General features: G+C 36.1%; 1 non-coding gene across 1 annotated transcript; it reads right to left on the minus strand.

Moving 5' to 3' along the window:
* Nucleotides 1–22,837: 22,837 nt before the first annotated feature.
* On the minus strand, nucleotides 22,838–22,921 carry TRNAL-CAA (transfer RNA leucine (anticodon CAA)). The gene has a single exon. It is a non-coding gene; the product is annotated as a tRNA-Leu (tRNA).
* Between the last annotated feature and the right edge of the window lie 3,849 nt (nucleotides 22,922–26,770).

The raw sequence follows: 26,770 nt of genomic DNA on the forward strand, positions 1-26,770 counted from the left end.
TGACTGAACTTTCTTCGCTTTTGTGACTGGTCTCCAAGCTTTGACCGAGATGTTCGAATCCTTTGATGATAAGCTTCCATTCGAAGAAGTGTTCACATATTTTTCATATGCTTCATGAATTTGCTCTTTTGAAGATGTATTTGACTGATACATTTTTCCTTTTCCTTCAAGCCGATGATCAATGTTCTTCCTTGAAGTCACTCCTTTTTCTCGTGACATTTTCATAGTTTCTCTCTTTGTATAATTAGGAAAATTTGGCTTTTGAGGTACAAAATCAACTTTGGGATTTGTTACAAAAGAGTAAGCATAGGATGAATCAACCGTTGATTTAAAATGTTGTTGTTGAAAGACTTGTTGATTTGAATTAGATTTCTTTGAAAAATTGTTTGATTTGTCAGTTTCAGAAACTTTCGAAAACTTTAGTTTTATTTTCACATCAGACTTTGTATTATTTGATTGAGATGAATGTTGGGTTTTTGTTGAAAAAGAGGAACTTTTAGGTTTGAAAACATTTTTGGTTGTTTGAGATTCAGACATCTTTTGAGACTCAACATTTTGCCAAAATATTTTCTTTCTTGCTTGTCGTTTTGAAATGTTGTTTTCCTTAGAAAATTTGTCAATTTGATCTTTAAATTCCTTAGAGTTTAGTTTGACAACTTTTTCATTTTCTTTTTCAATCGGTTTTGAGTACTCTTTTTCAATTTTGGATTTTTCAACCCATTTTCTTTGTGGTTTTTGACGTTGAAAAACATACAAGTTCTTTGTTAAATTGTTTTCAACTATGCTTTGATTTGCGAAAAAAACCTTCTTCAGTTGTTTTTAAAGTATCCTCCTCAATCGACTTCTTTAATTCTGGTTTGATATTCTCAACATTTCCAGTAGTTACGAAAACTTGATTTGGAAAAATGATATCTTCTGTGCATTTAAAATTTGGATAAACCACTGTATTCGTTTCAAGATAATGTTCACCTTTCTCATTCAATACTTTTTCGAACTTTTGTGTATCATCATACAATTGATCAGCAACTATTCGTGGAATTTCTTCTTCCTTTGAAGATGTCTTTTCTTTCGAAACTTTCTCTACATCTTCATCATCACTATCATCAGTTTGGCAATCTTTGAGATCCACCAAGTTCATATTACAAACTTTTGAAGTCGAGGGTATATCAGTTTCATTTTCAACCATCAAATCCTTAACTTTTTCTTTCCCTTTAGATGTTGAAGCAACATTAATAATAGACAACTGAGAGTAATCAACATCTTCAAGCTCACTAATTTCACTAATATTATCAGAATTATCTTCAATATTAGCAAAATTAGATTGAGAATCAGACGTTGAATTCTCAGACTTTTTCAAAATTTGAATTTGTTCAGATTTAGTCAAAGTATCATTCACAATGTTAACTAATTCATTCTCATCAAGACATTCATCAACTTTGACTATTCCATATCTATACTTGTCATTCAGAACTTTGTTGAAATCAGCTATTTCTTTTTCACAGTCATACGAAATCTTATCTACCGTAGCTCTTTCATAAGCTAAAAATGGTAGCAATTTTCTATGTTGTTCCTTACTGATTTCGCATGAATGATGAAGTTCAGTTAATTTCCCATACAATCTTTTAGTCGAATTACAGTAAATGTTCCTCTGGGCTAACAACAATTTATTATCACTAGACAAATTATCCCTATCAACCATGATATTAGTTATTTGGAGTTCTAAACAATCTATCATAGTGATTTTCGAATCTCATTTCTTCTGTGTCTCTAGCAACTGCATAGACAGCTTCTTAGCCTCATTGCTAGCAGATACCACAATTGAATCAAAATAAGTAACAGTTTCATCAAAAGATACTAATTCAGAATTATAAGCATGTACTGGAATATTGAAAGATTCAAGAATATTTCGTACCTTTGTGGTCATTGGAGATTTGTCAGCAGCTTTTGATACGAAGCATCTCCCATGCACTTCGTATTCCTCCTCCTCTGATTCCTCCTCCATTTTTGCAAACATTGCTCTGTGGGTTGGATTTCGCATCTCCTCATCATCTGATCCATATGACCAGATTTGATAAGTGCCTTCTCCATCCTCATTCGCACCCTTTGCAACCAGAGACAAATTTTTGGGTTTAACACGAACCACCTCCAACTTCTCAGCATAGTACGCCTCATCCTTGACCTTATTCTTTCTTTCATCCTTCTTTTGAAGCATACAGTCATTCGCAAGATGATTTGCACCATTGCAATAATGACAATCAATCCCGGCATCTCCCTTTAACTTTTTCTCAGTCTTTCCCTCAACAGGCTTCGTATCTTTCATCTAATCATTCTTCTTCTCATCCCTAGCACTTTTACTCATAAAGTTTCCTTTTGTCTCAGATGACTTTGCCTTCGGATTGAAAGGATTTTTGAAGAACTTTTTCACACGATTGTTTGAATAGAAAACAATTGCCTCATCATCTGAGTTCATGATGAACCCTTCATCTTCATCCGAAATGTCTTTCTCAGCTTCTTTTTCAGAGATCTTCGAAACCAAAACTAGTGGACCTCCCAAATTTGCCTTTGATTCTTCATCTATTTCATTCACTTCAATTTCATGAGTCTTCAGTTGATTGTACAAGTCATTCAAAGTTGACGTATCAAAGCTCTATTGATTCTAAGCCACTCCTTACGAAGTCCCATAACAAAAATTAGATTGAACTCCATGGCTGATCTGGTGATACCATATCGATTGCATCTATAGATCAATTCGTTAAGACGATCATAATAAACTTCAATGGTTTCACCATCTTTCTGTCTGGAGTCCTTTAGTTCCACTAAGCATTGCTTCACAGAGTTAACTTTTGTCTTCTCACTTCCCTGAAATTTTTCCTTGAGATTGTTCCAGATTTCCTTTGCAGTTATACAACTCCTCACATAGTTGTCAACAACTAGAGGCAAAGCTCCTCTTAGCTCTCTTACACACCTCTTCTCCAGCTTTTTCAGTCGATCAGTTTGATTCTCAACTTCAGAATTTCCAGAAGATGATCCTGTTGGGGCTTATTGTGTTGTATCTTAGGGCTTTTTGTATATATCCGGATTGGGCCTGTCCATCCGTGATTATCTCTTAGGGTTAGACTATATATATGCATGCATGTATGCATTATGGTTTACACGTCTTATTAATTACGATTGAGTTTTGTAACCCTAAACACCTCTACAGTCGAAGTTCTTAATCGAGCTCTTCTTAGGTGTTGAAGCATTAATCATTCAACGTCTTCGAGCCATATTCTTGTTCACTTTACGTACTTTCTTGTTTGCGCACCTAGAATCAATCGATCCTGATAGAACTTTGTCCTAACAATTGGTGTCAGAGTGGGAGTTTGTGTGATCAATACACATTCCTTCTGTATCCAGAATTCCTTAGGGTTTCCACTTTTATCGTATAAATAACAAGTCATCTTCTTTGTTTCGAAGGAAACTTTGTTTTAGATAAAACCCTCATCTCGACTTTAACAGTCTGATTCTAAAAACTCAACATGTATCACAATGATTCGCAAACAAATCCCATCAATATCTCAAACAGCATCGGATCTACAACTAGGATACCCATACTCTATACTCAAGACTATGAAGTATGGGCGCTTCACTTTGAAGACTACGTGATCGGTTCTGAAGATCACGGCTATCTCATCTGGGAAGCCATCACTCTTGGACCGTTTGTTCATTCGGGAATGAACACTACTGTCAAGACTCAACAGGAGTACAACAAGCTGGTAGCAGATGAACAGAAGATGCCACAGGATGAGAAAGACAAGTTGCTATGTAATGTGAAAGCCATGCAAATGATGAGATTCGCCTTGCAATCTGACACCTTTTGGTTAGTTGGTTCATGCACGACTGCTAAACAAATCTGGGATAGGTTGAAAGAACTCTATTCAACTGATGAAGATCTGGAACACTCAACTCAAACCTTGTTACTGTCAGAATTTGGCGCTTTCATACAGAAACCAGAGGAGAAACTCGTACAGACGTTCGATCGGTTCAATCATCTCCTCAGCAGAATGGTCAAGCATGGAATAGAAAGAAAGTTAATTGAGCAAAAGGTGACTTTCATGAACGGACTAAGAACCGAACGGATGGCTGTGGTCTCTACCGTAAAAGCGCATGAGCAGTTCAAATCTTACTCGCTTGCAAAACTTGTAGGAATCCTTAAGTCCCATTAAAGTGAAGTAACCAAAGAAGCGAAAGTGGTCTCTGGTATGGGATCACTAGCTCTTATATCAAAAGGAAAGGGTGTTGCAGAAGAAGAAGAAGAGTCAGATATGTCTAAATATGACCTTACAAGCAAAGAATATGCTATGATGGTCACCAATCCAAAGAAGTTTGCTAGATTAAAATTTACTGTCAACAAGAACCAAAACTGGCAAGGAAGTTATAGTTCCTAGAAGGCGAAGGATGAAGTGAAGATCACCTCTCAAAAGACTGAACACAAGAGTGAGAGCAAACTTGCAGGAGACTTGGGATACGACTGCAACTACTGCCATGGCAAGAACCACTTTGCCAAGGATTGTATGTTAAGAAAATTGGCTGAGAAGAGAGACGGGGAAGATGATGAGGCATATTACATGCACAAGCTAGAAGAGATCAAGAACAAGAAGACAACTAACGGTGCAAAAAATACGATGAATGCTTTAATTGTGCAGGAAAAAGCTGATGAAGATGAGTTCGGTGGCGTGGAAGTATGGTAAACCGACTCTGAGGATGAGGAAGTAAGAAAGCCCACTCATTGAAGGGCTTATGTAGCAAAGGAAGCAGGTTCGGCCGGGAAGTGCTTAATGGTCACCGCTGGATCATCAACCGAAAGTGCAGATGAAGAACTGAACCTGAATGAAGACAAATGCTTCGTGGCAAAGCCCGTCAGTGAGCAGATCAACGACTGCGATCGGTTGATCAAAAATGTACAATCCATCCTCGAATCACTTAAAATTCCATTAACTAATTATGAAGAAGAATTAAATGAATTAAAATTTAAATTCTCTAACTTAAGTGGTAGTCTCATGCAAACTCGCTTAGCGAATTCTAACCTAACTGACCAACTCAGCAGGGTGTCTTCAAAGAGTGAGGAGAGAAGGATGTGGATCGAGTTGAAGGAGGCGGAATTAGTTAAAGCTAGGGACGAAAGTTTTTATTTACAAAAAGACAATTAGAAATTTTTGAAACAGAGAAATGTTTTTTGTATAATTGCTAAGCGTTTATACACTAATATAGCTCAATTGCATTTAAGCTGTGAGATAGGAAAGAAAATCCATAAGATGATCTTTCCATTTCTTGAATTCAAGGAAGATGAAGTAATAGCAGAATGCGAATCAATAGTATCATCAGAAGAGACGTCCATGTCATACAAAATTGGTCTGGACAAAATAGAAACCTTCATAGATTCAAAAGAACACAAATGTATGTTAGAAAACATTTTAGATGAAAATGATAAATTGAAAATCAAATCGGATACTATTCACTCATTTGATCAATCCAATGCCAAACTAACTTCTAAAAGTAAAATAGACTTAGATAACGCATCTGAATTTGATGAGATGAGTGAGATATCTGTAGAAGATGTAGTTGATTACTCTGAGTTTACGAAGAGTGAAACTGAGAATGAGAAACCATTAATCTCAGAAGATTCCGTTGAATTTGCTCGTCTAGCAAAGGATAAGGAAAAGAAGCTCAAAGAAAAAGTTGTGGTTTATCAAAAGGTTCAAACCGTGCAAAATCAAGTATATGCAACTGAAGGAGTTACTCCTAGAAAAACCGCAGAACTAAGAGCCTTGGTAGAAAAAGATAATGCAGAAGGATGCGAAGATTTCTTCTGGTCTGCTCCCATAGATAATGCAGACGAAACTGTATGCTTATCTAAGCAGACCTCCTGGAGAGTTAAAGGAAGATACGTAGTTGAACCCTTAAATAAACCCTCGGGCTCTGACAAACCAAGCACGAGTGGAACCAAGGACATTCCTATAGAACAGAGAGAAGAACCAGAAGCTCCAGTCAAAACAACCGAAACCCAAAGAGAAAAGCAAAAGGCAAGATTCAATATGCACAAATCACAGAAGGAACTGGCTGAGCAAAAACGCTTAAGAAATCAAATATATGCTAAGAACTTGAATGCGCGAAAGAGTTACTGGAATTCACAAAATTCCAACTATGTTCCTCCAAAGAAGATCTCACAGGACAAAGGAAAAGAAAAATTAAAAGACGAATTCAGCCCAAGTTCTTACTATTCCAAGTCTAAGAACCAAAAATCCACTTTCGGTCCTCAATCTAGTTTCGGTCCTAAGTCGAGTTTCAGTCCCCCTAATAGTTTTAAACCCAGTTTCGGTCCTCAATCTAGTTTCGGCTACAACAAACCTCAAAGCAAAGCAACTTTCAAAGGAAAAGAATAGCTAACTGCTGATACCAGGAACAATAATAAGCAATCATCAACTAATCCTAGGAGTCAAAGGCCATCAAAAAAACTAACCAACGAATTCAAATTTAAACAAGATAAAACAAAAATTAAGGTATATACAATTAAAAGAAAAGATCAAACCACATGAATAAAACGAACATACTTGGTTGATATTTCTACTGCAATTCCTTTTTCTGTGAAAACTCACAAGGACGCAAGCAACTTTGGGTTCCTAAATCTGCTTAAATTTGCAGGTAATGAGTGACAAGCAGTTCGACGAAGAATGGTACATAGACAGTGGCTGCTCACGTCACATGACAGGAAGGAAGGAAGAACTAAGAGAATTTCATTCGCTGAAAAACAGTGGCTGTGTGAAATATGGGAATAACTCCTTTGGAACAATCAAGGGATATGGCATGATAACAAATGGTGAATTCACGATTCGAAAAGTGGCTTACGTAGAAGGTTTACAACACAACCTCATTAGTGTGTCACAATTAGTTGTGGGCACAGGTTTAAAAGTATCATTCGATGATGAGGGCTCAGAGATAACCGAGAAACAAACCAAGAAGGTTCTGTTGAAATCTGAACGTAAGGGAGAGATGTATCCATTAAATCTCAATCCCATACGAGGAAAACCGGAAATATGCTTGCTAACAAAGGCAAATACAGATGATAGCTGGTTGTGGCATAGACGACTATCGCACCTGAACTTTAAAGACGTTAATAAGTTGGTGCTTGGTGATCATGTTCGTGGACTTCCTCTTCTCAAATTTGACAAGGACCATCTGTGTGCAGCATGTGAAATGGGGAAACAAAGTAGAAAGAACCACCCTACACAAATCAACACAAAGTAGCTGAAGCTCTTGAACTCTTGCACATCGACTTATGTGGACCTTCGGCTATTGAAAGCTTTGGTGGAAGTAAGTATATTCTTGTAATTGTAGATGACTTTTCACGCTTCACCTGGGTTTTCTTTCTTAAACAGAAATTAGATGCAACTCCCAAGCTAAAAACATTCATTAAGCAAATAGAAGTACAGCTGAGGAAAACAGTAAGGAATATCAGAAGCGACAATGGTCTGGAATTCAAGAATAATGATTTTGACAGTTTTCTGGCTAATAAGGGAATAACTCATAACTTTTTGGCACCTTATACACCACAAGAGAATGGTATTGTTGAAAGACAAAACCGTTCTTTGTGTGAAGCAACCAGAACCATGCTAAGTTTTGCTTCACTTCCATTATACTTCTGGGCTGATGTTGTTGCAACTGCGTGCTACACTCAAAATCGGTCCCTATTGGACAAGAGATTCTCAATTACTCCATATGAGATTCTGAACAACAAAAAGCCGAATGTCAAGTTCTTCCACATTTTCGGTTCAAGGTGTTTCATTTTCAACTCGAAAGAGAACCGAAATAAGTTTGATGTCAAAGCCAATGAAGGAATCTTTTTGGGTTACTCACTAACGTCGAAAGCGTATAGAGTATTGAATAAATGCTCAAAACGAATTGAAGAAACTTATTAAGTCACCGTCAACGACAGCTATATGAAGAAAGTCCAAAGAAAAGAAAGTGATTTGGGAGACATTTTTCCATAATCAGGACAAGTCTCGGTTCCTATAGCCAACTTGTTTGAAGAATACATGCGCCTGTTTGATGAACCAGAAAAGGCAGCAACCTAAAAAGCGAAAGCCACAAATAACAAATTTGAAAATCTTTAGAAAATCATAGATGAAGCTGCTAAAGAGATGGAAAATGAACCTCCAACTGCTAAGAGCAATCCACCATTACACGGGGAAAGTTCAACAAACACAGAAACAAACAAAGCATCTTTCGAGGGGGAGGATTCAGTTTCGTCTCCATCTCATAAAGGCTCTAAAAAAGAGGAAAGTTCGACTCAAAATTCACCTATTGGTAGTACAAACGAGGGGGAGAACTCTACTCCCACAGGGATTGCAACCTTAAGTGCAGACACAGGTTATACTTCATCAGTCAAGGGGGAGAAAGAGGCCGACAGCACAACTGATGAAGGCAAAGGTGACATATCTGAAGCTGAAGTAGAAGTGAATGCTGAATTGGATCCAATATATGACCCAAATTATCCTCCATTAGTGAAATGGACTAGAGACCATCCCAAAGAACAAATAATTGGTGAAACATCTGAAAATGTTCTCACACGGTCTCAAATAAAGGCGAAACAAACTGCATTATTCTCTAAAGTTGAATTCTGTATGTTTAATTCATTTGTTTCAAAGATCGAACCAAAAACTGTAAATGTTGCACTTGATCATTCAGATTGGGTCCAGTCAATGCAAGATGAGCTTTATGAATTTGAACGAAACCGAGTTTGTAGGTTGATTCCTACACCAAAGGATGCGTCTGTTGTTGGATTGAAGTGGGTTTTCAGAAATAAGTTGGATAAAGAAGGGAATGTCATTCGCAACAAGGCTCGGTTGGTGGTAAAAGGATATTGTCAAGAAGAAGGGATAGATTATGAAGAAACCTTCGCTCCGGTAGCTAGGTTGGAATCAATAAGGATCTTCTTGGCATATGCAGCTCATAAAAACTTCGAAGTTTTCCAAATGGATGTCAAATGTGCCTTCTTGAATGGAGAATTAGAAGAAATAGTCTATGTTGAACAACCACCTGGGTTTGTAAACGAGAAATTCCCCGATCATTGCTATGTGCTAGATAAAGCAGTGTATGGATTAAAGCAAGCACCGAGAGCCTGGTATGAAACCTTCACTCGTTTCCTAAAAATGTCAAAATTTAAGCAAGGTTTGGTTGACTCTACCTTCTTTCGAAAGAAAGAAGGTGAACATCTAATGATTGTTCAAATTTATGTTGATGATATCATCTTCGGCTCTACGAATCCTAGCTTAACAGCTGAATTCATAAAGTTGATGGAGACTAAATTTGAAATGAGCGCAATGGGTCCAATTAATTTTTTTCTTGGTTTAAACATTAGACAAGGAACAGAAGGTATATTCATCAACCAAGAGGCTTATACTAAGACCTTGCTGACAAAATTCAGAATGACGAGCGACTCAAAAGTAAAGGTTCCAATGGCATTTGGAACTAAACTAACGCCATCTATGGAAAAACCTGTTGTTGACATAAGAAAATATCGTCAAATGATAGGTTCACTTATGTATTTAACTGCTAGTAGACCAGACATTATGTTTTCTGTGTGTTATTGTGCCAGGTTTCAAGCTAATCCAAGAGAACCTCACATGGTTGCTGTGAAGAACATATTCCGTTACCTAAAGCGAACCCCTTCACTCGGTCTCTGGTACCCTGCAAGATCTGGATTCTTCATTCAATCTTATTCTGATGCTGATCTAGGAGGATGTGGACTGGACAGAAAGAGCACCACAGGCGGATGCCAATTTCTTGATGGAAAACTTGTTAGCTGGCTGTCCAAGAAGCAAACTTGCGTGTGATTATCCACAGCCGAAGTTGAGTATATTGTTGCAGCCTCTTGCACTTCTCAAGTAATCTGGATTCAAAGTCAACTGAGAGACTATGGGCTAAGCATGAAGAAGATACCTCTTTATTGTGACTCAGAAAGTGCGATAAGGATTTGTCACAATCTGGTGCAACATTCAAAGACTAATCATATTGCACTTAGATACCACCTCATTAAAGATCATGTTGAAGATGGGAACGTAGAAGTACACTTTGTTCGATCTAGTGATCAATTGGCCGAAATATTCACTAAGGCATTACCTGAAGCACTCTTTAACAGAATCTCACAAGGCTTGGGTATGATGGAAGCAGACTCGGTACTGAATCCTCAATCTTATCACTAAAACTTAGACAAGCGAAATGGAGCGACCGCTCGGTCTATTTTGACTCCTCAAAAAAAATTTTGGAACAGAAATGCACCGATCGCTCGGTCTATTTCGGCTCCTCAAATTTTTTTTGGGAACCGAAATGCACCGATCGCTCGGTTTATTTCGCTTCATTCTACTAAGATAAGGTTTCGGTTGTATTTTGTTTCGGTTTGTTTTCTTGTCTTTACATTGTTTAATGCTTATTTAAACCTTTTTCTTTTTCTGTTTTTATTCTTCTTCAGAAAACTTCAAAAATTCAAAAAAAAAAAATTGTTTTTATTCTTTTTCAGAAAACTTCAAAAATTCAAAAATATTTTTTTTCTGTTTTTATTCTATTTCAAAAAACTTTAAAAAGTCAAAAATATTTTCTTTTTCTGTTTTTATTTTTTTTGTGTGTGGTATATTTGTTTGTTCTTGCCTCATTTCAATCCCAAGGATACACGTAGAACAGAAAATGGAGTTGGTACAGGTATGATGTGTATTTTATGAACTAGTTAAGGGTCCCTAGAAGCATGTTGTTGCATGTTGACTCAAGCCTCTACGACCTAGAGCAAGGCCTTAATGATTCGATCGAATCCTATCGTTTCTTCCCAAACAGGCAATTCTTATTTACTCGGTCTAGAGCTACCTTACTCATCTCATATGAGTAAAGAGTTTCACTGCTTTGTCCTCCTATATAGCAGAAGGTACCTTCATTTCTTTCACCATCCTCAAACCATTCTCCATCTACTATCGGTTCACAATTGTAACCCTTGAGGCTCTCGGTTCTTACCACTGACGTTTATGGTTGCACAACATCTGTGTTTATGATCTTAGATACGTATACCACGTGCTGAGTGAAACCCAAAATTCAACACCCATAATGAATTAACGGTGAATTTCTATATTCAAGAACTTACTTGGTACCGAATGAAATCTCTTTTATTTGCGAGGTCTTTTTAGAATTTGTCTATTACCAAGACTATTCTTCCCATAAATATCCAATTTCTTTTTTTGGGATTTCTATACACTCTTTTGTCATCACAAACTAACACCTGCCTACTTGTTCAACAGACCACATCGGTCTCACAAGTACTTCCTCCGACACTCGGTCGTATTTTAAGTATTGATGTTCGGTTGAAGATAAGCCACCATAAGCTTATGTCATGAAAAGAAGCCTTTCAATGTTTATTAACAAACACTTGATCGTATTCTCGGGAATCCACACAACCACTTTGAGTCTCTCGTGACTTCGAAGAAAGTGATTCTTGCCTGGAATCCTCTGTTTTTCGTCTAATTGTCAGACATCACTCATAGCCCATACACATTTGCTTTATTACTTTATCTTTTGTCACTCTAATGCATGAAATTTTTTTAATTTTCCTCATTCTGTTGATGATATGTTTGAGTATCTTTGTCATCTAGTGAATCAAGGGCAATTCAGGTTCTGATGGTACATTCTAATTCAAATGCAGATTGTTGAAATCTTTTGGGCGCGTGAATTTGAACGGTCGTTATATGCACACGTGCTGACGCCTACCTAGGAACATCCAACCTGTCAAATCGCACTTTTTCAGGCTACTTTTTAGAGATAACGTCACAATCGTCATGATTTTCTCTCTCCTACCAATGGTATATAAAGGGATTGCACGATTCCTTGTCTTCTATCGCTTCAAAGATTACTAAACTGTAACGGCGCTTCCCACTGTTCATCTTCTTCACTTGTTCAACAATGGTGACCTCTTCTTCTGCACAAGATCAAACTGCTTCATCTGCCTTTCTTACCATCAAGCCTAATCAGAACATGATTATTGAACTCACTCCATTCGTGTATGATTCCTTTATGCTGTACGTTGTGGAGTGTTTGAAGTATTCTCCGCTAGTTGTTGCCCTAACCATGTTCGAGGCGGTTCTGATGTCATTATTATCTCAAGTTTACTCATCTGCATCATATGACAAGAACAAGGAACGAATATATTTCCAAATCCACAACAAGAAGGCCTCAATTTCCAAAGGGAGATTTTGTTCTTTACTTCATCTCGCAATCGATTCTTCGGTGGTTTCTCCTGACTTTATCACCACAGCACAACTCTTCTCCTTGATGTATGAAATGGGCTATACTGATGTCTTGAAAACCATTGCCAAAGTCAAGAAGTCCTGTCTACCATCTCAGTAGAATGGTCTTCTTACTTTACTGATCAAAGGCTTAGCAGAACAAAGTACTGGATCAGGTGGCACTAGCAAGGGGTTCCTGACTATTCTCTATGGTCTGTATACTGGTTTAAACCTGGACTATGGGTCAATCGTATGGTCTCAGGTTGTGCAGAGCCTGAACACTTCCACTCGTCAATCTGAAATCTCCTGTGGAAGGTTTTGGACCATTATTACTCGACGGGCCATTGATACTCTGGAAGTTCCGGTGATGAAGGATACTCTAATTGCGTCAATTGCAACCTTCCGTACGAAGAAGATCATCATCTCCGACCCAACCAAGTTTCATCACTATGGTTCCATTCCGGAGACCATGTACCGCAGTGTTACACCTCACAGTAAGGTGATGGCCAACTACAGCAAGCTTCATCCCACAAAGCAGAGAGTTCTCACTACCGAACAACAAGCTGCTTTGGATGCTCTTGACAAGCCGAGTAACCGCAGCAAACGGGTGACTACAAAGAAGGAGACAATCGAGCATAAAACTTCTAAGTCTTCCAAAAGCAAGAAGCGAAAGTCAGAGATAGAGAGTTCTTCTAAGCCAAAGAAGATTAAATGAATGGCACGAAAACCTAAAGGTCCAACTCCTCCACAATCTGACAATGAAGATGATGAAGAAGCCGAATCTCCACATATGTCTCCAAGAGGTAATACTCCACCTCGATCTCCTACCCCAACTCAAGAAGTCAAGATTCCAACTCCACCTCCATTGCCAAAACAATCACCTCCTAAACCAGAAGACGTTCAAATTCCTACTCCAAACCCTTCCCCAAAACAAACAACCCCAAAACAACCACCTCCGAAACAGCCACCTCCAACACCGACACCGAAAGTTCCAGTTCCGGTTGTTCCCACTTCTATAACAGAAACTTCTCTACCACCTCCACCAGTTTCTTCTGTCTCTATTTCCACAACACCATTATCTCCTCCCATCATTACTCCAGTCACAACCACTACAATCCCTGAACAAACAGCAACGGTCCACGTATCTCATATAGGGGCACCTACTGTATCAGAAACCCTTGTCATCACTATACCTCTCTCGCCAACCCAATCAACTGATTCAGGTGCTACTCTAGGAGGCGACAATGATGAGTATGACTCCACATACTTTAGTCCCTATTGGTTACAATCTGATGAAGATACTGAAGCTCCTATTCACCACCAACACTTAGATAGTATTCATGAAAAGTTGGATACATTGCTTGCTCATACTAAAGCCTATGGAGGGGTTGCTCTTAAAGCTTTTGTGGAGACAGCTATAGAGAAATATACAAAAGCTATGGATAAATCAACTGATGCTGTCAAAGAATCGACTTTAGTTTGCAAGAAAGCTACTGCTGATGTTACTGAAGTTATTCGCACCACACACACCTTTTTAGATTCTTTGAAAGGGCATGCGGATATGAATGTTGCTACAATTCGTGAATCGGTTGCCTCTCTTTCCCAGTCTTTAAAGGAAGAACAAACGAAGTTTGAAGAAGTTCGTTCCTCTATGAAAGCTGATAATGCCTCTCTCATTAGTTCGGTTTCCTCCAAACTGGACTCCCTGCATGCAGATGTTGCCAAAGAGGGTGCTCTAAAAGAAGAAATTGCACGACAAGCCTCTACGATTGCAGTTCAGCAAGTCCAACTTGCTCAGGTAGAGATGGAAATTTCGTTGTTGAAGACCGAAAGAGCTATCTTTCGTAGTTGTGTCAATGATGTTAAGGACATGTTGACCAACATACTTGGTGCTCATGATCCGATTCTTACTCTCACCATCCGCAATCATCTCATAAGCAAACTGCTTCCTGCCCTTGCTATTCTTCATGAAATGAAAGGTGTTTCGGAGCCTTTTATTACTCCAAAACAAGGGGGAGATGGATCTCAGAAAGAAGTTATCACACAAGAACTGAAGGATAATGTAGCTTCAGGTTCTGGCCCAACAGAAAAGCTGAAACAGATTGTACATAACAGCGATAGTGATGATACAGATGAGACTATTGCCGATGCCCTGAAAAGAAAGAAAAGGGATAAAGAGTTAGACAAAAATTTGAAGATCACAAAGGAGGCTGAGGAAACAGAGTGACGAAATAAAGAAACCGAAGATATCTTACAATGTAAGAAGGCTCTATTTCCTGAATGGACTCGGGATGTGTTGATCAGTCAAGCAATTGAATCACCGAGTATCTACTGGTTAGAACCGATTGCTTCGTTTGACTACAACAATTCCAAGGACTCACAGTTTGATATGCCGATTACAAGGAAGGCATTTACTTTTCACTGTTTTAACTCAACTGTTGAGGTTCCCTTTCCAAGTCTAAAGGTTGACCGAGAGCTTATCGAATGGTACTTAAAATATGGTCAACCTCAATATCTGACATGGAGTGCACAAAAGATTGTAACTGTCAAGGTATTGAAGCCAACTACAGCTGGCAAGTTTGTGCACGTCCATTTCAAGGTTACACGAGGGACTGCAAACTCTGTTTCGTTGATATCACTGGCTGACCTTCCCAATCTCAATCCACACGATTGGATTTTGCTAGTCAACATTCTGCTCAATAATTCCAAGTAGTATGAACCGATTATAGAACATTTAAAAAGAATGTTGGGATCCTATATCCATGAAGTTGCAATAATAGCAAGAGTAATGAACAAGAAGTCGGCGGTTAAGCCTACTCAAAAGCCCGGTGATGTGAACAAGATGAAGATTGGGCAAATTGACTCAACTCATTTAACTGTGATGTTTACGAAGGGTGATGCTCATTAGTTCTAGTTCGCTTTGGTAGATAAACATCTATTTTCTACTGACTGCTTGGAGCACATCATCAATCTGATACATCGGTGCAAGCAGAACTCGGATGTTGATACGAAAAATTTTATTGATATGCTTCGGTGGTATATCACCTTTCGGTACCATCTGTTAGCTATCATACCGAGAGTGTTCAAGACGGTGAAGAAGCCCTCGGTTCCTAAATAAAGTTGAAGTCTCGATCCCAAAGACGCAAAGGGGGAGATTGTTGGGGCTTATTGTGTTGCGTCTTAGGGCTTTTTGTATATATCCGGATTGGGCCTGTCCATCCGTGATTATCTCTTAGGATTAGACTATATATACGCATGCATGTATGCATTATGGTTTACACATCTTATTAATTACGATTGAGTTTTGTAACCCTAAACACCTCTACAGTCGAAGTTCTTAATCGAGCTCTTCTGAGGTGTTGAAGCATTAATCATCCAACGTCTTCAAGCCATATTCTTGTTCACTTTACGTACTTTCTTGTTTGCACACTTAGAATTGATCGATCCTGATAGAACTTTGTTCTAACAGATCCAATTGGTTGAACATTCGATGGTGGACTGTTATTGCCAGAAATGCAATTCCACAGTTCTTCATCTAATCCATTCAGATAATCCTGCATACGATCAGCCCATTGATCGTAATACTCAGGGATGAGCATAGGAATTTTGGTGGATGATCCTAGGAGATGAGAAAATGAAGTCATGGAATTCAGATTGAAAGACGCTACTGATGTACGGAATAAATCCTTGAGAATTTTTGAAGAAACTTTGAGAATTTGATAACAAACTATATGATTCAAATCAAAATCACTATTAGAACACTCGATTCAATGAATTAAGTGCATAATCGAATCACAGACTAAGATCTAGAGAATTTTTCATTTTCAAAAAGTGCAGAAACTTTTGAATAAAAAAGTTGATTCAAAAATCTTTTGAACAATGTGAAAATCATAACAGAGATATGATTCCTGCTCTGACACCAATTGATGAAACAAAGAATCGAGAATTGAATTAATCAGAGTGTGAATTAAAAAAATAATTGCAAGATTTGAACATCGATGTAAATATGATCTGTTTGGCTCTATTACGCTTTCAAGTTTTACAGAGTACAAATGAAAATTTTGTAAAGACTTCGTACTTACAACTCTAGTAAACACTCCTATTTATAGGAGAGGAAAACGTACAAAAAATATACTAAGGACTAAAACATTAAGCTTCGAATATAATGCCCTAGTAAAATAGATTACAAAAATGTTCAAAGACTCTAAAGTAAACTTCGACTTATTACAACATTTCGACCCTAACAAAGTCCTAAAATCACAAAACAATTTAACACATACGAATGTGTCCAATTAATCATACAAATTTTCCTAGACTCTACTAGGACTTCTCCCATGTGCATCTTCACTCATCAATTCTACTTTAACTCGGTTGTTGATGGAAATTCCAGATGATGGGACAACTTCAAGAATTACACCAATCGTACCATCATCCTGCCAATCGAAGGTGTACTTCAGACGTACCGTACCCTTCTAAATGTTCCGTTATTTTATCAGACATATTCTAAAGGCAAGACACCACTCTTACGATATCTTCCGATAGGTGTCATTCACTATCATAAGCCTTTCATTTCCTCCATTTACTTAATTCTCTACGAGTCTTCACCATAACGTTTTATACACCCAAGCAGACGTTCGGTGCACTTAGGCGAGAATTTTAAGTTAGGAAAGCTTTATTTACGATATACGTATAAATCTCCTTATCACTCCAAAACGTTTACATGCTAGTTCTAATATCGTAGTCATACGCTTAGAATCCTAAACATGTAAGGTTTCCAGATCCGGTCGGAAACAGACCATAGATCCGAACAAATAATAGCATATATGGTAAACATATAGCATTTAGCACAAAAAAAGCATTTTAGGAATCTTTCCTAAAATAAACTAGTGCTTGTGTCTAAAATATGGTAGACAGTCATCTCACAATCATTGCTTAGCATTCTGAGTTTAAGTCTAGAAATCCTACAAATTCCTAGTTCGCTTAAACTAATGCTCTGATACCAACTGTAACATCCCCAATTTTCACAGCCAGAAAAGACCGATTTGTTTATGCTTTGTTTTAAAAACAAAGTAATCTTTTAAAGAAAACAGTTGCATAATTTGTTCCCAAACAAAATATGATAAAACTTTATCAAAACATTTCTCAAAGAGAATGTACTTTTCATTAAATAATAAATCCTCGGGATGTCGTGTTCTGATACAGACCAAAAAGCATAAACCGTACAATTTAACCTTACAGCAGTTATTTACAACTACTGGTCTATAATCCAAAATCATTCGTCAAGTCAACCAACTTATACTCTTGTGTCATTACCTGTAATGCAAAGAAAACTGAGTGGGCCAGGATTGGGAACCTGGTGAGCATATAGGGTTTTCGAACCACAATAATATAATTATTATATTCAATCATCAATCAATCAATCCAAATTACCCATCCCCATTATCTCCTTTGTTTCTTAAAGATTTACCCTAAAAATCAACTATCCTTTATTCATTTATTCCTAAAGATTGACCTAAGGAATTAACCCAAACTCCACCACTGCCAAGGTCCTCAAATTACAACCGATAAACACTTAGTTCAACATACTTAACGAACACTTAGTCCTAACACTCCTAGTGAACACTTAATTCAAAACATCTGGTGAATACTTAGTTCTAAAACACTTAGTGAACACACTCAGTTCAACAACACCAAGTGAACACATCTGGTTCAAAATTACTTAATGAACACAATCCTCTAATGAACACATAGTTCGAAAACACCTGATAAACATATAGTTCAAAACATCTATTAAACACTCAGTTTGAAAATACCTGATGAACACATAAGTTCAAAGCATCTAGTGAACACTTAGTTCAAATATACTTAATGAACACGTTGAGTTCAAACACCAAGTGAACACATAGATTTCAAAATACTTAATGAACACATTGAGTTCAAAAACACCAAGTGAACACATAGAGTTCAAAAATACCTAATGAACACATTGAGCTCAAAAATACTTATTATTTTGTCTCACATCAACTATTTCATCTACCCATGTTCTACCCAACATATTTGTAAAAGCAAACACATATACAGTTTAAATCTTTTAAAACCTGTATAAAACATTATTTCAACATCCATCTCAAGTAAACAAACAATGTATAAACACATAGCACGTACATATAGCAAATACTTCATATCTATGTGTTAGTAGAAAGTAACTACACACTCACCTGATAATACGATGATCGGACAACACTACAGCTCTAAATGTAGTATTCTTTGGTGAAACCGGGATCCTTCCTTGGAAACCGGGCCTCTCACGGGCAGAGTTTCAGCTCAGAAACTTTACTTCTCGGGATCTTCGGGGCTTCGGGACTTGCTTTGGGTTTTGGGATTGATACCGGGGCTTCGGGGGTACAACTTGCCAAGAAAAAGGAAGAATAAGGGAGTGAAAGGAAAGAAATGAGCAACCAATTCGGCTGGACTCGCATCCTATTTATAGGAGGGGTCTGGCCTCCGAACGCAGCGCGTTCCCTGAATGAATGCAGCGCGTTCCTTAGACGAACGCAGCACGTTTCACCGTGCATCAGGGCTTACAAACTTTGGACTTGACATGCGACGGGACAGGCTCTGGGCTTTGAACGTGGGGCGTTCCCCCTTTGGTAAGTGTGCCTTGTACTTCAAAAATTCATATCTTTCGCATACGAGCTCCATTTTCGATATTCTTTATATCCACACGAAGGTGAGATTATGCTCTACAACTCTCGTTTAGACTCCGTTGGCAAATTTTGACTTTATTTTTATTATATTATTTTTAGTAGGCCGTGATAGGAAAACTCCGTTAGAAATTCATAACTTCTTTATCTGACGTCCGTTTTCGTCTGTCTTTCTTCCATTGCACTAATATCGACAAGATCTTCGATTCTCGTTTAGATTGTTTCGGCTAGAAACCACTCGATGTCATATTCGAACTTTGGGTTGCATATCGCTAAGCTGAAACTTAGAAAAATCATAACTTCCTCATACGAAGTCAGATTTGGACGTTTTTTTATGCACGCTCTCGGTTTAACGTATTCTACGACTTTAGTTTAGATCACTAAGGTCAAATATCGCTCTATCATAAATTCACTATTTACGTCGCGTTGTGTCGTGCCGGTTCTGCCGCGAAATTTCGACAAGTCGTAACTTCTTCGTTATAACTCAGATTTTGGCATTCTTTATATATTCGGAATCCTTGTCACGACTACTACAACTTAGTTAAGATTACTACTTCTTAATAATCTTCCATCAGAAAGTCGTTTTTGATGCTTATCGTCTCTAAATTGACTTGTCCGGATCTACAGGCGTTACAGGTCAACCATCTGGAAAGAAACGTTTCAAAGAGTTGCAAGTACATAAATCTGATTTTAGCAACACTAAATGTGTTTCAATGAAGCTAAAGATGATTCCAAAAGCTTTAAATAAATTTGAACACTCATTCGAACCCATACCAACTTTAGGTGGTGAGGAGAAGATAAAAGATTTATCATCAAATGGAAAGAACAAGACACCATCTATTATAGATTAATGTTGTTTAGTTGAATTTTCTTTGAAATTGATGAATAAATTAAGTATATACATCTTTTAAAAGACAACACCAACCATAGTATTAAAATCATTACAAATTTACAATGGGTTTGAACAACTTTTAAAAGAAATTACAATGTAAAATTGAAATACAACACATGCAAATGCTCCTAAAAGTGAAGTGTCCCTAAGTGCCACTTACTCGATGATTCTTGAAAAAGGATGTAAAACGAGTGTCAACTATAACAATAGTTGGTGAGTACTCACAGATAAAAGAAATAATAGTAATATTGGTTTCATGAATCGAAATCAAAGTTTTGATAAAAGTTTCCATAAATCGGAATATATTGCAAAAATGAGTATTAAGTTTGCATAACAAAGTTCGTTGTTGTAATGAGAAACAAAGTTCATTGTTATAATTAATAAACAAGTTTATTGCCATAATAAATAACAAGTTTGTATGTGTATGAGCAAACAATGAGTTCCCAACCAAGCATATGACTGATGCTGTATCAAGATCTATGCTTATCGTTCCATAGATTATATGGTATAATGCACTCCAGCAATTGGGCGAGTGAGGAGTTGTCAGTTCCTAATAACGCTATCCATAATGACCATTGGCTCAAAGAGTTAATGGTTGGAGAAAAGTGTAAGGGAAGAGACTTAAGATGATAAGTTCTCATGTTCCGTGTTGCAGAGACATACATAGAGAGATATAGCAAAATATAGCAATCAAAGTTTGATACAAATCAATTTAAATACAACGAACAATAAATAGTTTTTCGGATATGTTTTTCCACCCCCAAACTGAAAATAGGGGAGTTGTGAATACTCACAATGCATTGAGATGATGCAAATGATGCCTTGATCTAAGTTCCACTAGTATCACTACCGATTCCTACACGATGTTACACACTAATGAGTCTCTAATAGAAAGCTAACACTAGTATATTTGCTACTACAATAGAATTATGCCAATATTGTGTCAAAATTTAATATTGATAAGTTACAAACATTTTTCTGAAATAGTGAAGTTTTATAACTCATGTGATTAAGACAATTTTGGATATCATTTGCCTTATTTTTGTAATATTAATTAAGGGTATTTCAATACATTTAAATGTGTTTTAAAATCCTAAAAATCCAAAAATATTATCAAACAGTTTCCAAAATTCATCAAATTTTAGATTTTTTTTTCCAAATATAGTAGAAGTCTTCCATAAATTTTCCCTTGAATTTTTGATGTGATTAACTATTTTTCCAAATTTTTATGCCTTCATAACAATATAAATTCGTGAAAAATAGAATCCAGATGATAAAATTTCCCAAAATATTTATAATACTTCCAATAGACATACTTAAGCTAGGAAAAATATAAAAATTGATTTCCAAACTATTTAACCCAATTTTATAATTTTTGAGCATTTATTTTAATAAAAATTGAAATAAATAGAAAACATAATGAGTATCACTATATTTAAGGGTTGATTAAACTCAACTCAATTCTACTATCTTCCTCTTTATTGAAGCGGTATGAGTATGAAAACTCTACAAACATAACAATGAGAATGAAGACCAAATAAAACAATAATTAAAGTTATGGTGTTTAGTGGAAGTGATGCATTAAAAAATGAAAATGAACAATGAAGACTATCACTATATTTAAGGGTTGATTAAATGCTTGGTGGATTTTTTAATTCGTAGATTTTTTAGGATAATAGTTTAAAAATAATAGTTAGTAATATCGAAGGCTGAATACTCGTATTACCCAATAAAAATATTATTAATTCATCCCACATCACTTGGTGTAATAAAGATTGAATGATTGAAGGCTCCTAGTTTCATTACAACTCAGGCATGTTTGAAATGAAATTTTAAATTCGTTGGAGTATTTAGGCATGTTGTGTAACACTAAAATGTTTCAATGTTTTTAAAACAATGATTGTGAGATCTCTTTATGTTGATAATTGTTAAAAATTATATATAATTTTTGGCTTAAAATAGTTTGAAAGTGTATATGGCAAGCAGTATTTGGAGCCGGAACTGATTCATGTTCCAAAAATTTAGGAATCAATGTAACCGGTTCTGTTTCCAGTTCCAACATTCTAGGAACTGTTCGTTTCGATTCTGGTTCTAGTAAATTGACCGGGTATCCACTTATGCTCACTCATACTCTAAACTGATGAACCCGCTCCTAAAATTAACATTACACGACGATACCGCCCTATCCCATTATAAAAGCCGCAACGACTCCCTCTGCCCTTAGTGGTAGAATGGTACAACATAATATTATTTAAAAAAATATAGTATATAATAATAATAATACCTCTTACCTACGACCCCCCTAACTCGTTTTTAATATCTCATGTAAGTTCTCATCAACCTCAAATATAACAGATTTTCCAACATTATATAAATATCTCAAATCATTACATTTCACACACAGCAAATCTCTATTTACTCATCCGATTTCATTCTTCAATCATACGCTTTAATTTATACCTCACACTCAAACATCGAAAATCAAGCATAAATTTAGACAAGATTCAAGCTCCTCATTCAATACGCCTCGGTACTTGAAGATGCTCGAAAAATTTAGAACTGTTACTGTGTTCATGGGAGAAGCTTGAAGCTTGGAATCCAAGTGAAGTTTCGTGATTAGTTCTTTAAAAACTGAGATTTACACCTAATTACATGATTAATAGTTATATGAAATATTTGTGGCAAATTGGCAATGCAACACATTGTATCCTTTACCATTATGATGTATAGTAGTATACAATATGTTGTTTAGGATACAAAATTAATTGTGATCCAACAGATTTTACAATATCAATACGTCGATTTGTATGTTTTAAAATCAACTTTGATTGTTCTACTATGAAAAATAAAGATATTTTGGGGTTTTGAAGGTGCAAATGAGTTTGTTTTGTATTTAGGCACATCTTAATGAGTCGAAGGTGACAAAAAGAGTAAATTAAAAGTGTCAGAAGTGGGATTTGAACCCACGCCCTCCTTCGAAGACCAGAACTTGAGTCTGGCGCCTTAGACCACTCGGCCATCCTGACTGTTGTGTTCTATGGACGATATTTTACCTCCTATTTAATATTGAAAGAAAACACCAAGAAACGATAAATCCTTATCTCAAAACAAGAAAAAAAAAATGGGATAAAGATAATCACTAAGGTATTGTTTCTGTTTGATTTAATTCACTTAATATATGAAATATGTAGTGGTTAATTGTTAAGTTACAAAATATATCTCCTTAACATTAAACGGTAATTTTAAATTTATTTTTCGAGTTATGTCTTTTCTTTTCTCTACGTATCACCCCACGTTTCTATTCATTTTATTTTTTAAATACCATTTCAGTTTATTCTTTTTGTGAATATTTTTATTGTTCTTTTTATGTTAATAATATAGGTTTAAATATAGTGGATCATATTTATTTTGCGATTCTATATTTTCAGTAACCATATTTTCAAGCGTTTTTGTGTTTGATGACAATGAAAAAAAAAGAGAAAAACAATATTTTTTTGGATTTTATATAATATATGAAATTGTATATATGTAAATATTAAAAGTCATAATTAAAGCGAATAAAAATCATGATTTTTGGGTACTTGACAATCAAAATTTTTTAAATATATTTTATTTAGAATTTTTATTTATAATAATTAATAAAGTGAATATCATTTCTTAAGTTGACATTAGTTCTATACAATCCAGAAAAGAAATGCATCATATATATTCAATATTTTATACATACAGAAATCATTACAAATTCAGTCACTTTAATTTTACAAGAATTGATATTAAAAAAAAAAAAAAAAAAAAAAAAAAAAAAAAAAAAAAAAAAAAAGGAATAAACCTATGTTGGCCAAAATTGGTTGAATATCGCCAAACGACCACCCTTTGAAAATGTATGAAAAAATAGTCGGATACTTGACAAAATGAATTTTACCAAAATAACTTCACCTGTTAGAATTTCACAAAAACATACACATTTTGTATATTTTTCTTTCAAGATTTTCTGTATTAAACATCATTCATAAGGCAATTTTGCAAGATGAAAGATTATTTTGTTATAAAGCATAGTCATTTGATGATATTTTGGTTATTTTAGCGACTCGATTACAATTTCCAACTGCTTAGTCCAAAAGTTAGAAGTCTTGGAAGCCTTTTTTTCTACTTAATAAACTTACTAAGTAAATGTTTTTTACAAGTTGGCCAAACAGTTTTTTCTCTTTTACATTTTTCTCAAATATTTTCATTTATCCATTGGCAAAACAAGAAGACATTACAATTTCATCATTTTTATGGTTTAAGCACCACACTTGATCTTTATCAATGAAAACCATCCAAGTTTGACAATATTCTTCTGTGTCAACCACTTTAACCTACTATAACATGTTAAAGTAGTCACATTAGAAACTTTTGTGAATACAAAAAAAAAAAAAAAAAAAAAAAAACATAATTAAATGGGTTTAATGTAATTTATCTTATCAGGTAATGAGAAGAAGAATACAAGTTGTTTGAACATAAATAATCGGGTATAGGTATACAAATAAAGTAGTATAAAAGATTAAAATATTATACAACTCATTTTGCTCTAATATGATAATCAGTGAGAGAATTTAGTGTGATGATCAGGATCCAATTGCATTAATGAAGTAGTATTGAGAAAGCACGTGGCTATTTCTTACATTTCTTCTAAAACAACAACAGAGAACCATACCTTGGGTAAGATTTTAAATATCTGCTTCGTTTCCTCTTCAAAGTTTGCTTTCAATATTCTGTCAGCTTCATCAATCACAATGAAAGCACTGCAATTTCCAAAATTTGATTAAAGATAAGGGCAAAGAAGTAAATGATTCAAGAGTCACCACCACTCTTCTTCACCTTCTTCTTTGTCTTTGTCTCTGTCTCCTTTTCCACCTCTTCTTCCATGTTCAAACCCTCATCACCTTCTTCCTCCTGTTTATTATCATCTGTCTCTGTGTTTTCTTTTTCTTCTCTTTCTTCTTCCTCTTCCTTTTCTTCTCTTTCACCGCTGTAACTTCCTCTTCCTTCTCACTGTCATTGATGTCTGCTACTTCCTATACTACCAAATCAGAATCTTCCTCTCCACTGTTCTTCTTGTTCTTGTTCCTCTTTCGTTTCTTTTTGCTATTAGAACCCTCGCCATTTTCGATTTTGGAATTAGGGTTTTTCTCAAGAACCACCATAACAGTCAACCATACTTTCACTGTTCATGTTCGTAACTTTGGGATGTTGCCGCTGTTTCGGCCTGTTGTTTTGGAGGCAATGTAAATAACGGTAGTTTGGCGATGATAAATATTAATAATTTTTTATAGAGTACAGAACTGCTCCCTATGGTTTGTTCCAATTCTCAAGTTTGGTCCGACCAATGAAAATTGGATAGGACCCATCATATGTGGTTTAAAAAAGTTGCATTGGCCATCAAAAACCATCACGTGCGACATTTTTGTCAATTCCTTTTTCTCTTCTTCCCAATATCTATATCTTCGCAGAAATGATCTCATAGGCTTTTATATTCAGTTTCTTCCTTAATGTAGCTTCCGTACTTAAACTATCGCGGACGTAGGAAATAGGAATACACACTAGGTGTTACCAAGATCGAAGTAGGTGTTGTCGGTGTAGAAAAAATAGGTAAAAAAAAAAAATCCACTGCGAACAGACAGGATAGGTGTTGTCGGTGCCACTATTGACACCATACAAAACGGTCACTAACTAAAACCCTTCCTAAAGTTGACTCTTGAAAAACCAAATAATTGTGATATGTGCTTTGTGGTCATCTTGCGATTATACGCACATCATGGATTTATCTCAATCCAGGTGGGCATTTTTGGAGTTGCCCGTTAAATGGCTGATGATGTCTATTTATCGGTTGTTTTGACCCACTGATGTGTGTTAGGGTTGTCATTATCATCCCAAGATTACTGATAGCAAGAAACAACTTTGAAGCAACATTGGCAGCTACAATGATTTACAATGCCCTATTTTTCTTGTCTTAGTTTTTTTTGGAATCATTTTATTCAAAATGGATCATTGTAGCGGTGATGTAGAATTTAAGTATGTACAACTTGTAAGATGTGTTGGTTCTTATGGTTGTAGTAATGGTACTAAAATGGTGTCGGTTTGTTGGCATTAAGCCTTGCTTTTGACTATAATGTTTAAGTGTTAAATCATGGTTTCAATATAATATTTTGTTTGGCACAAATGGTGTACAATGTATTGGTTGTTTTGTTGTGGAAATGATACTAAATTGCAAACAACATAAGATCATAAACTTAAAACCATAAAATTGCAAACAACATAAGATCATTAACACACAACTACATTAATTCATACAATAACACCACAACTACATTAAAACCATAAAAGTGAAAGCATCACAAGTTGTTAATGTCATTGGTACATGACTTGATCGTGAAGAAGGTTTAATTTAGATCATAACAACACAAAACCTAGTACTTCAAAATAGTTCATCGCACCAGAATCCCATTGTTTTTAGGGACATATAACTTAAAAGAAACAGTCCATAAACCCAACTTACATTGTTGCATCTTTCTCCTTGCTCTTGCTCATATTTCTTGCTTTCTTACTGCATTCACCTTCACCCCTTGACCTTTTAGATAGTTAGATAGGGTGTGTCTGTATTAGACCAAGTCCAAGTCAAAGTCAACTTCCAACTGACCCGACTCGCCGAGTTGGGTCGTCAACTCGTCGAGTCCCTTTCTTTTACTCGTCCTTATCCACGACTCGACTCGTCGAGTTTGGCAACGACTCGACGAGTTCCCCTCCTTTACGAACATCAATGAACCTTCATCCGACTCGCCGAGTCGTATGAACACTCATCGAGTTCACCTTCATCTGATGAACAAGTCCTGACC

Source organism: Lactuca sativa, chromosome 4 (genome assembly GCF_002870075.4).
Source record: "Lactuca sativa cultivar Salinas chromosome 4, Lsat_Salinas_v11, whole genome shotgun sequence".
In the NCBI taxonomy this organism is placed as follows: Eukaryota; Viridiplantae; Streptophyta; class Magnoliopsida; order Asterales; family Asteraceae; genus Lactuca; species Lactuca sativa.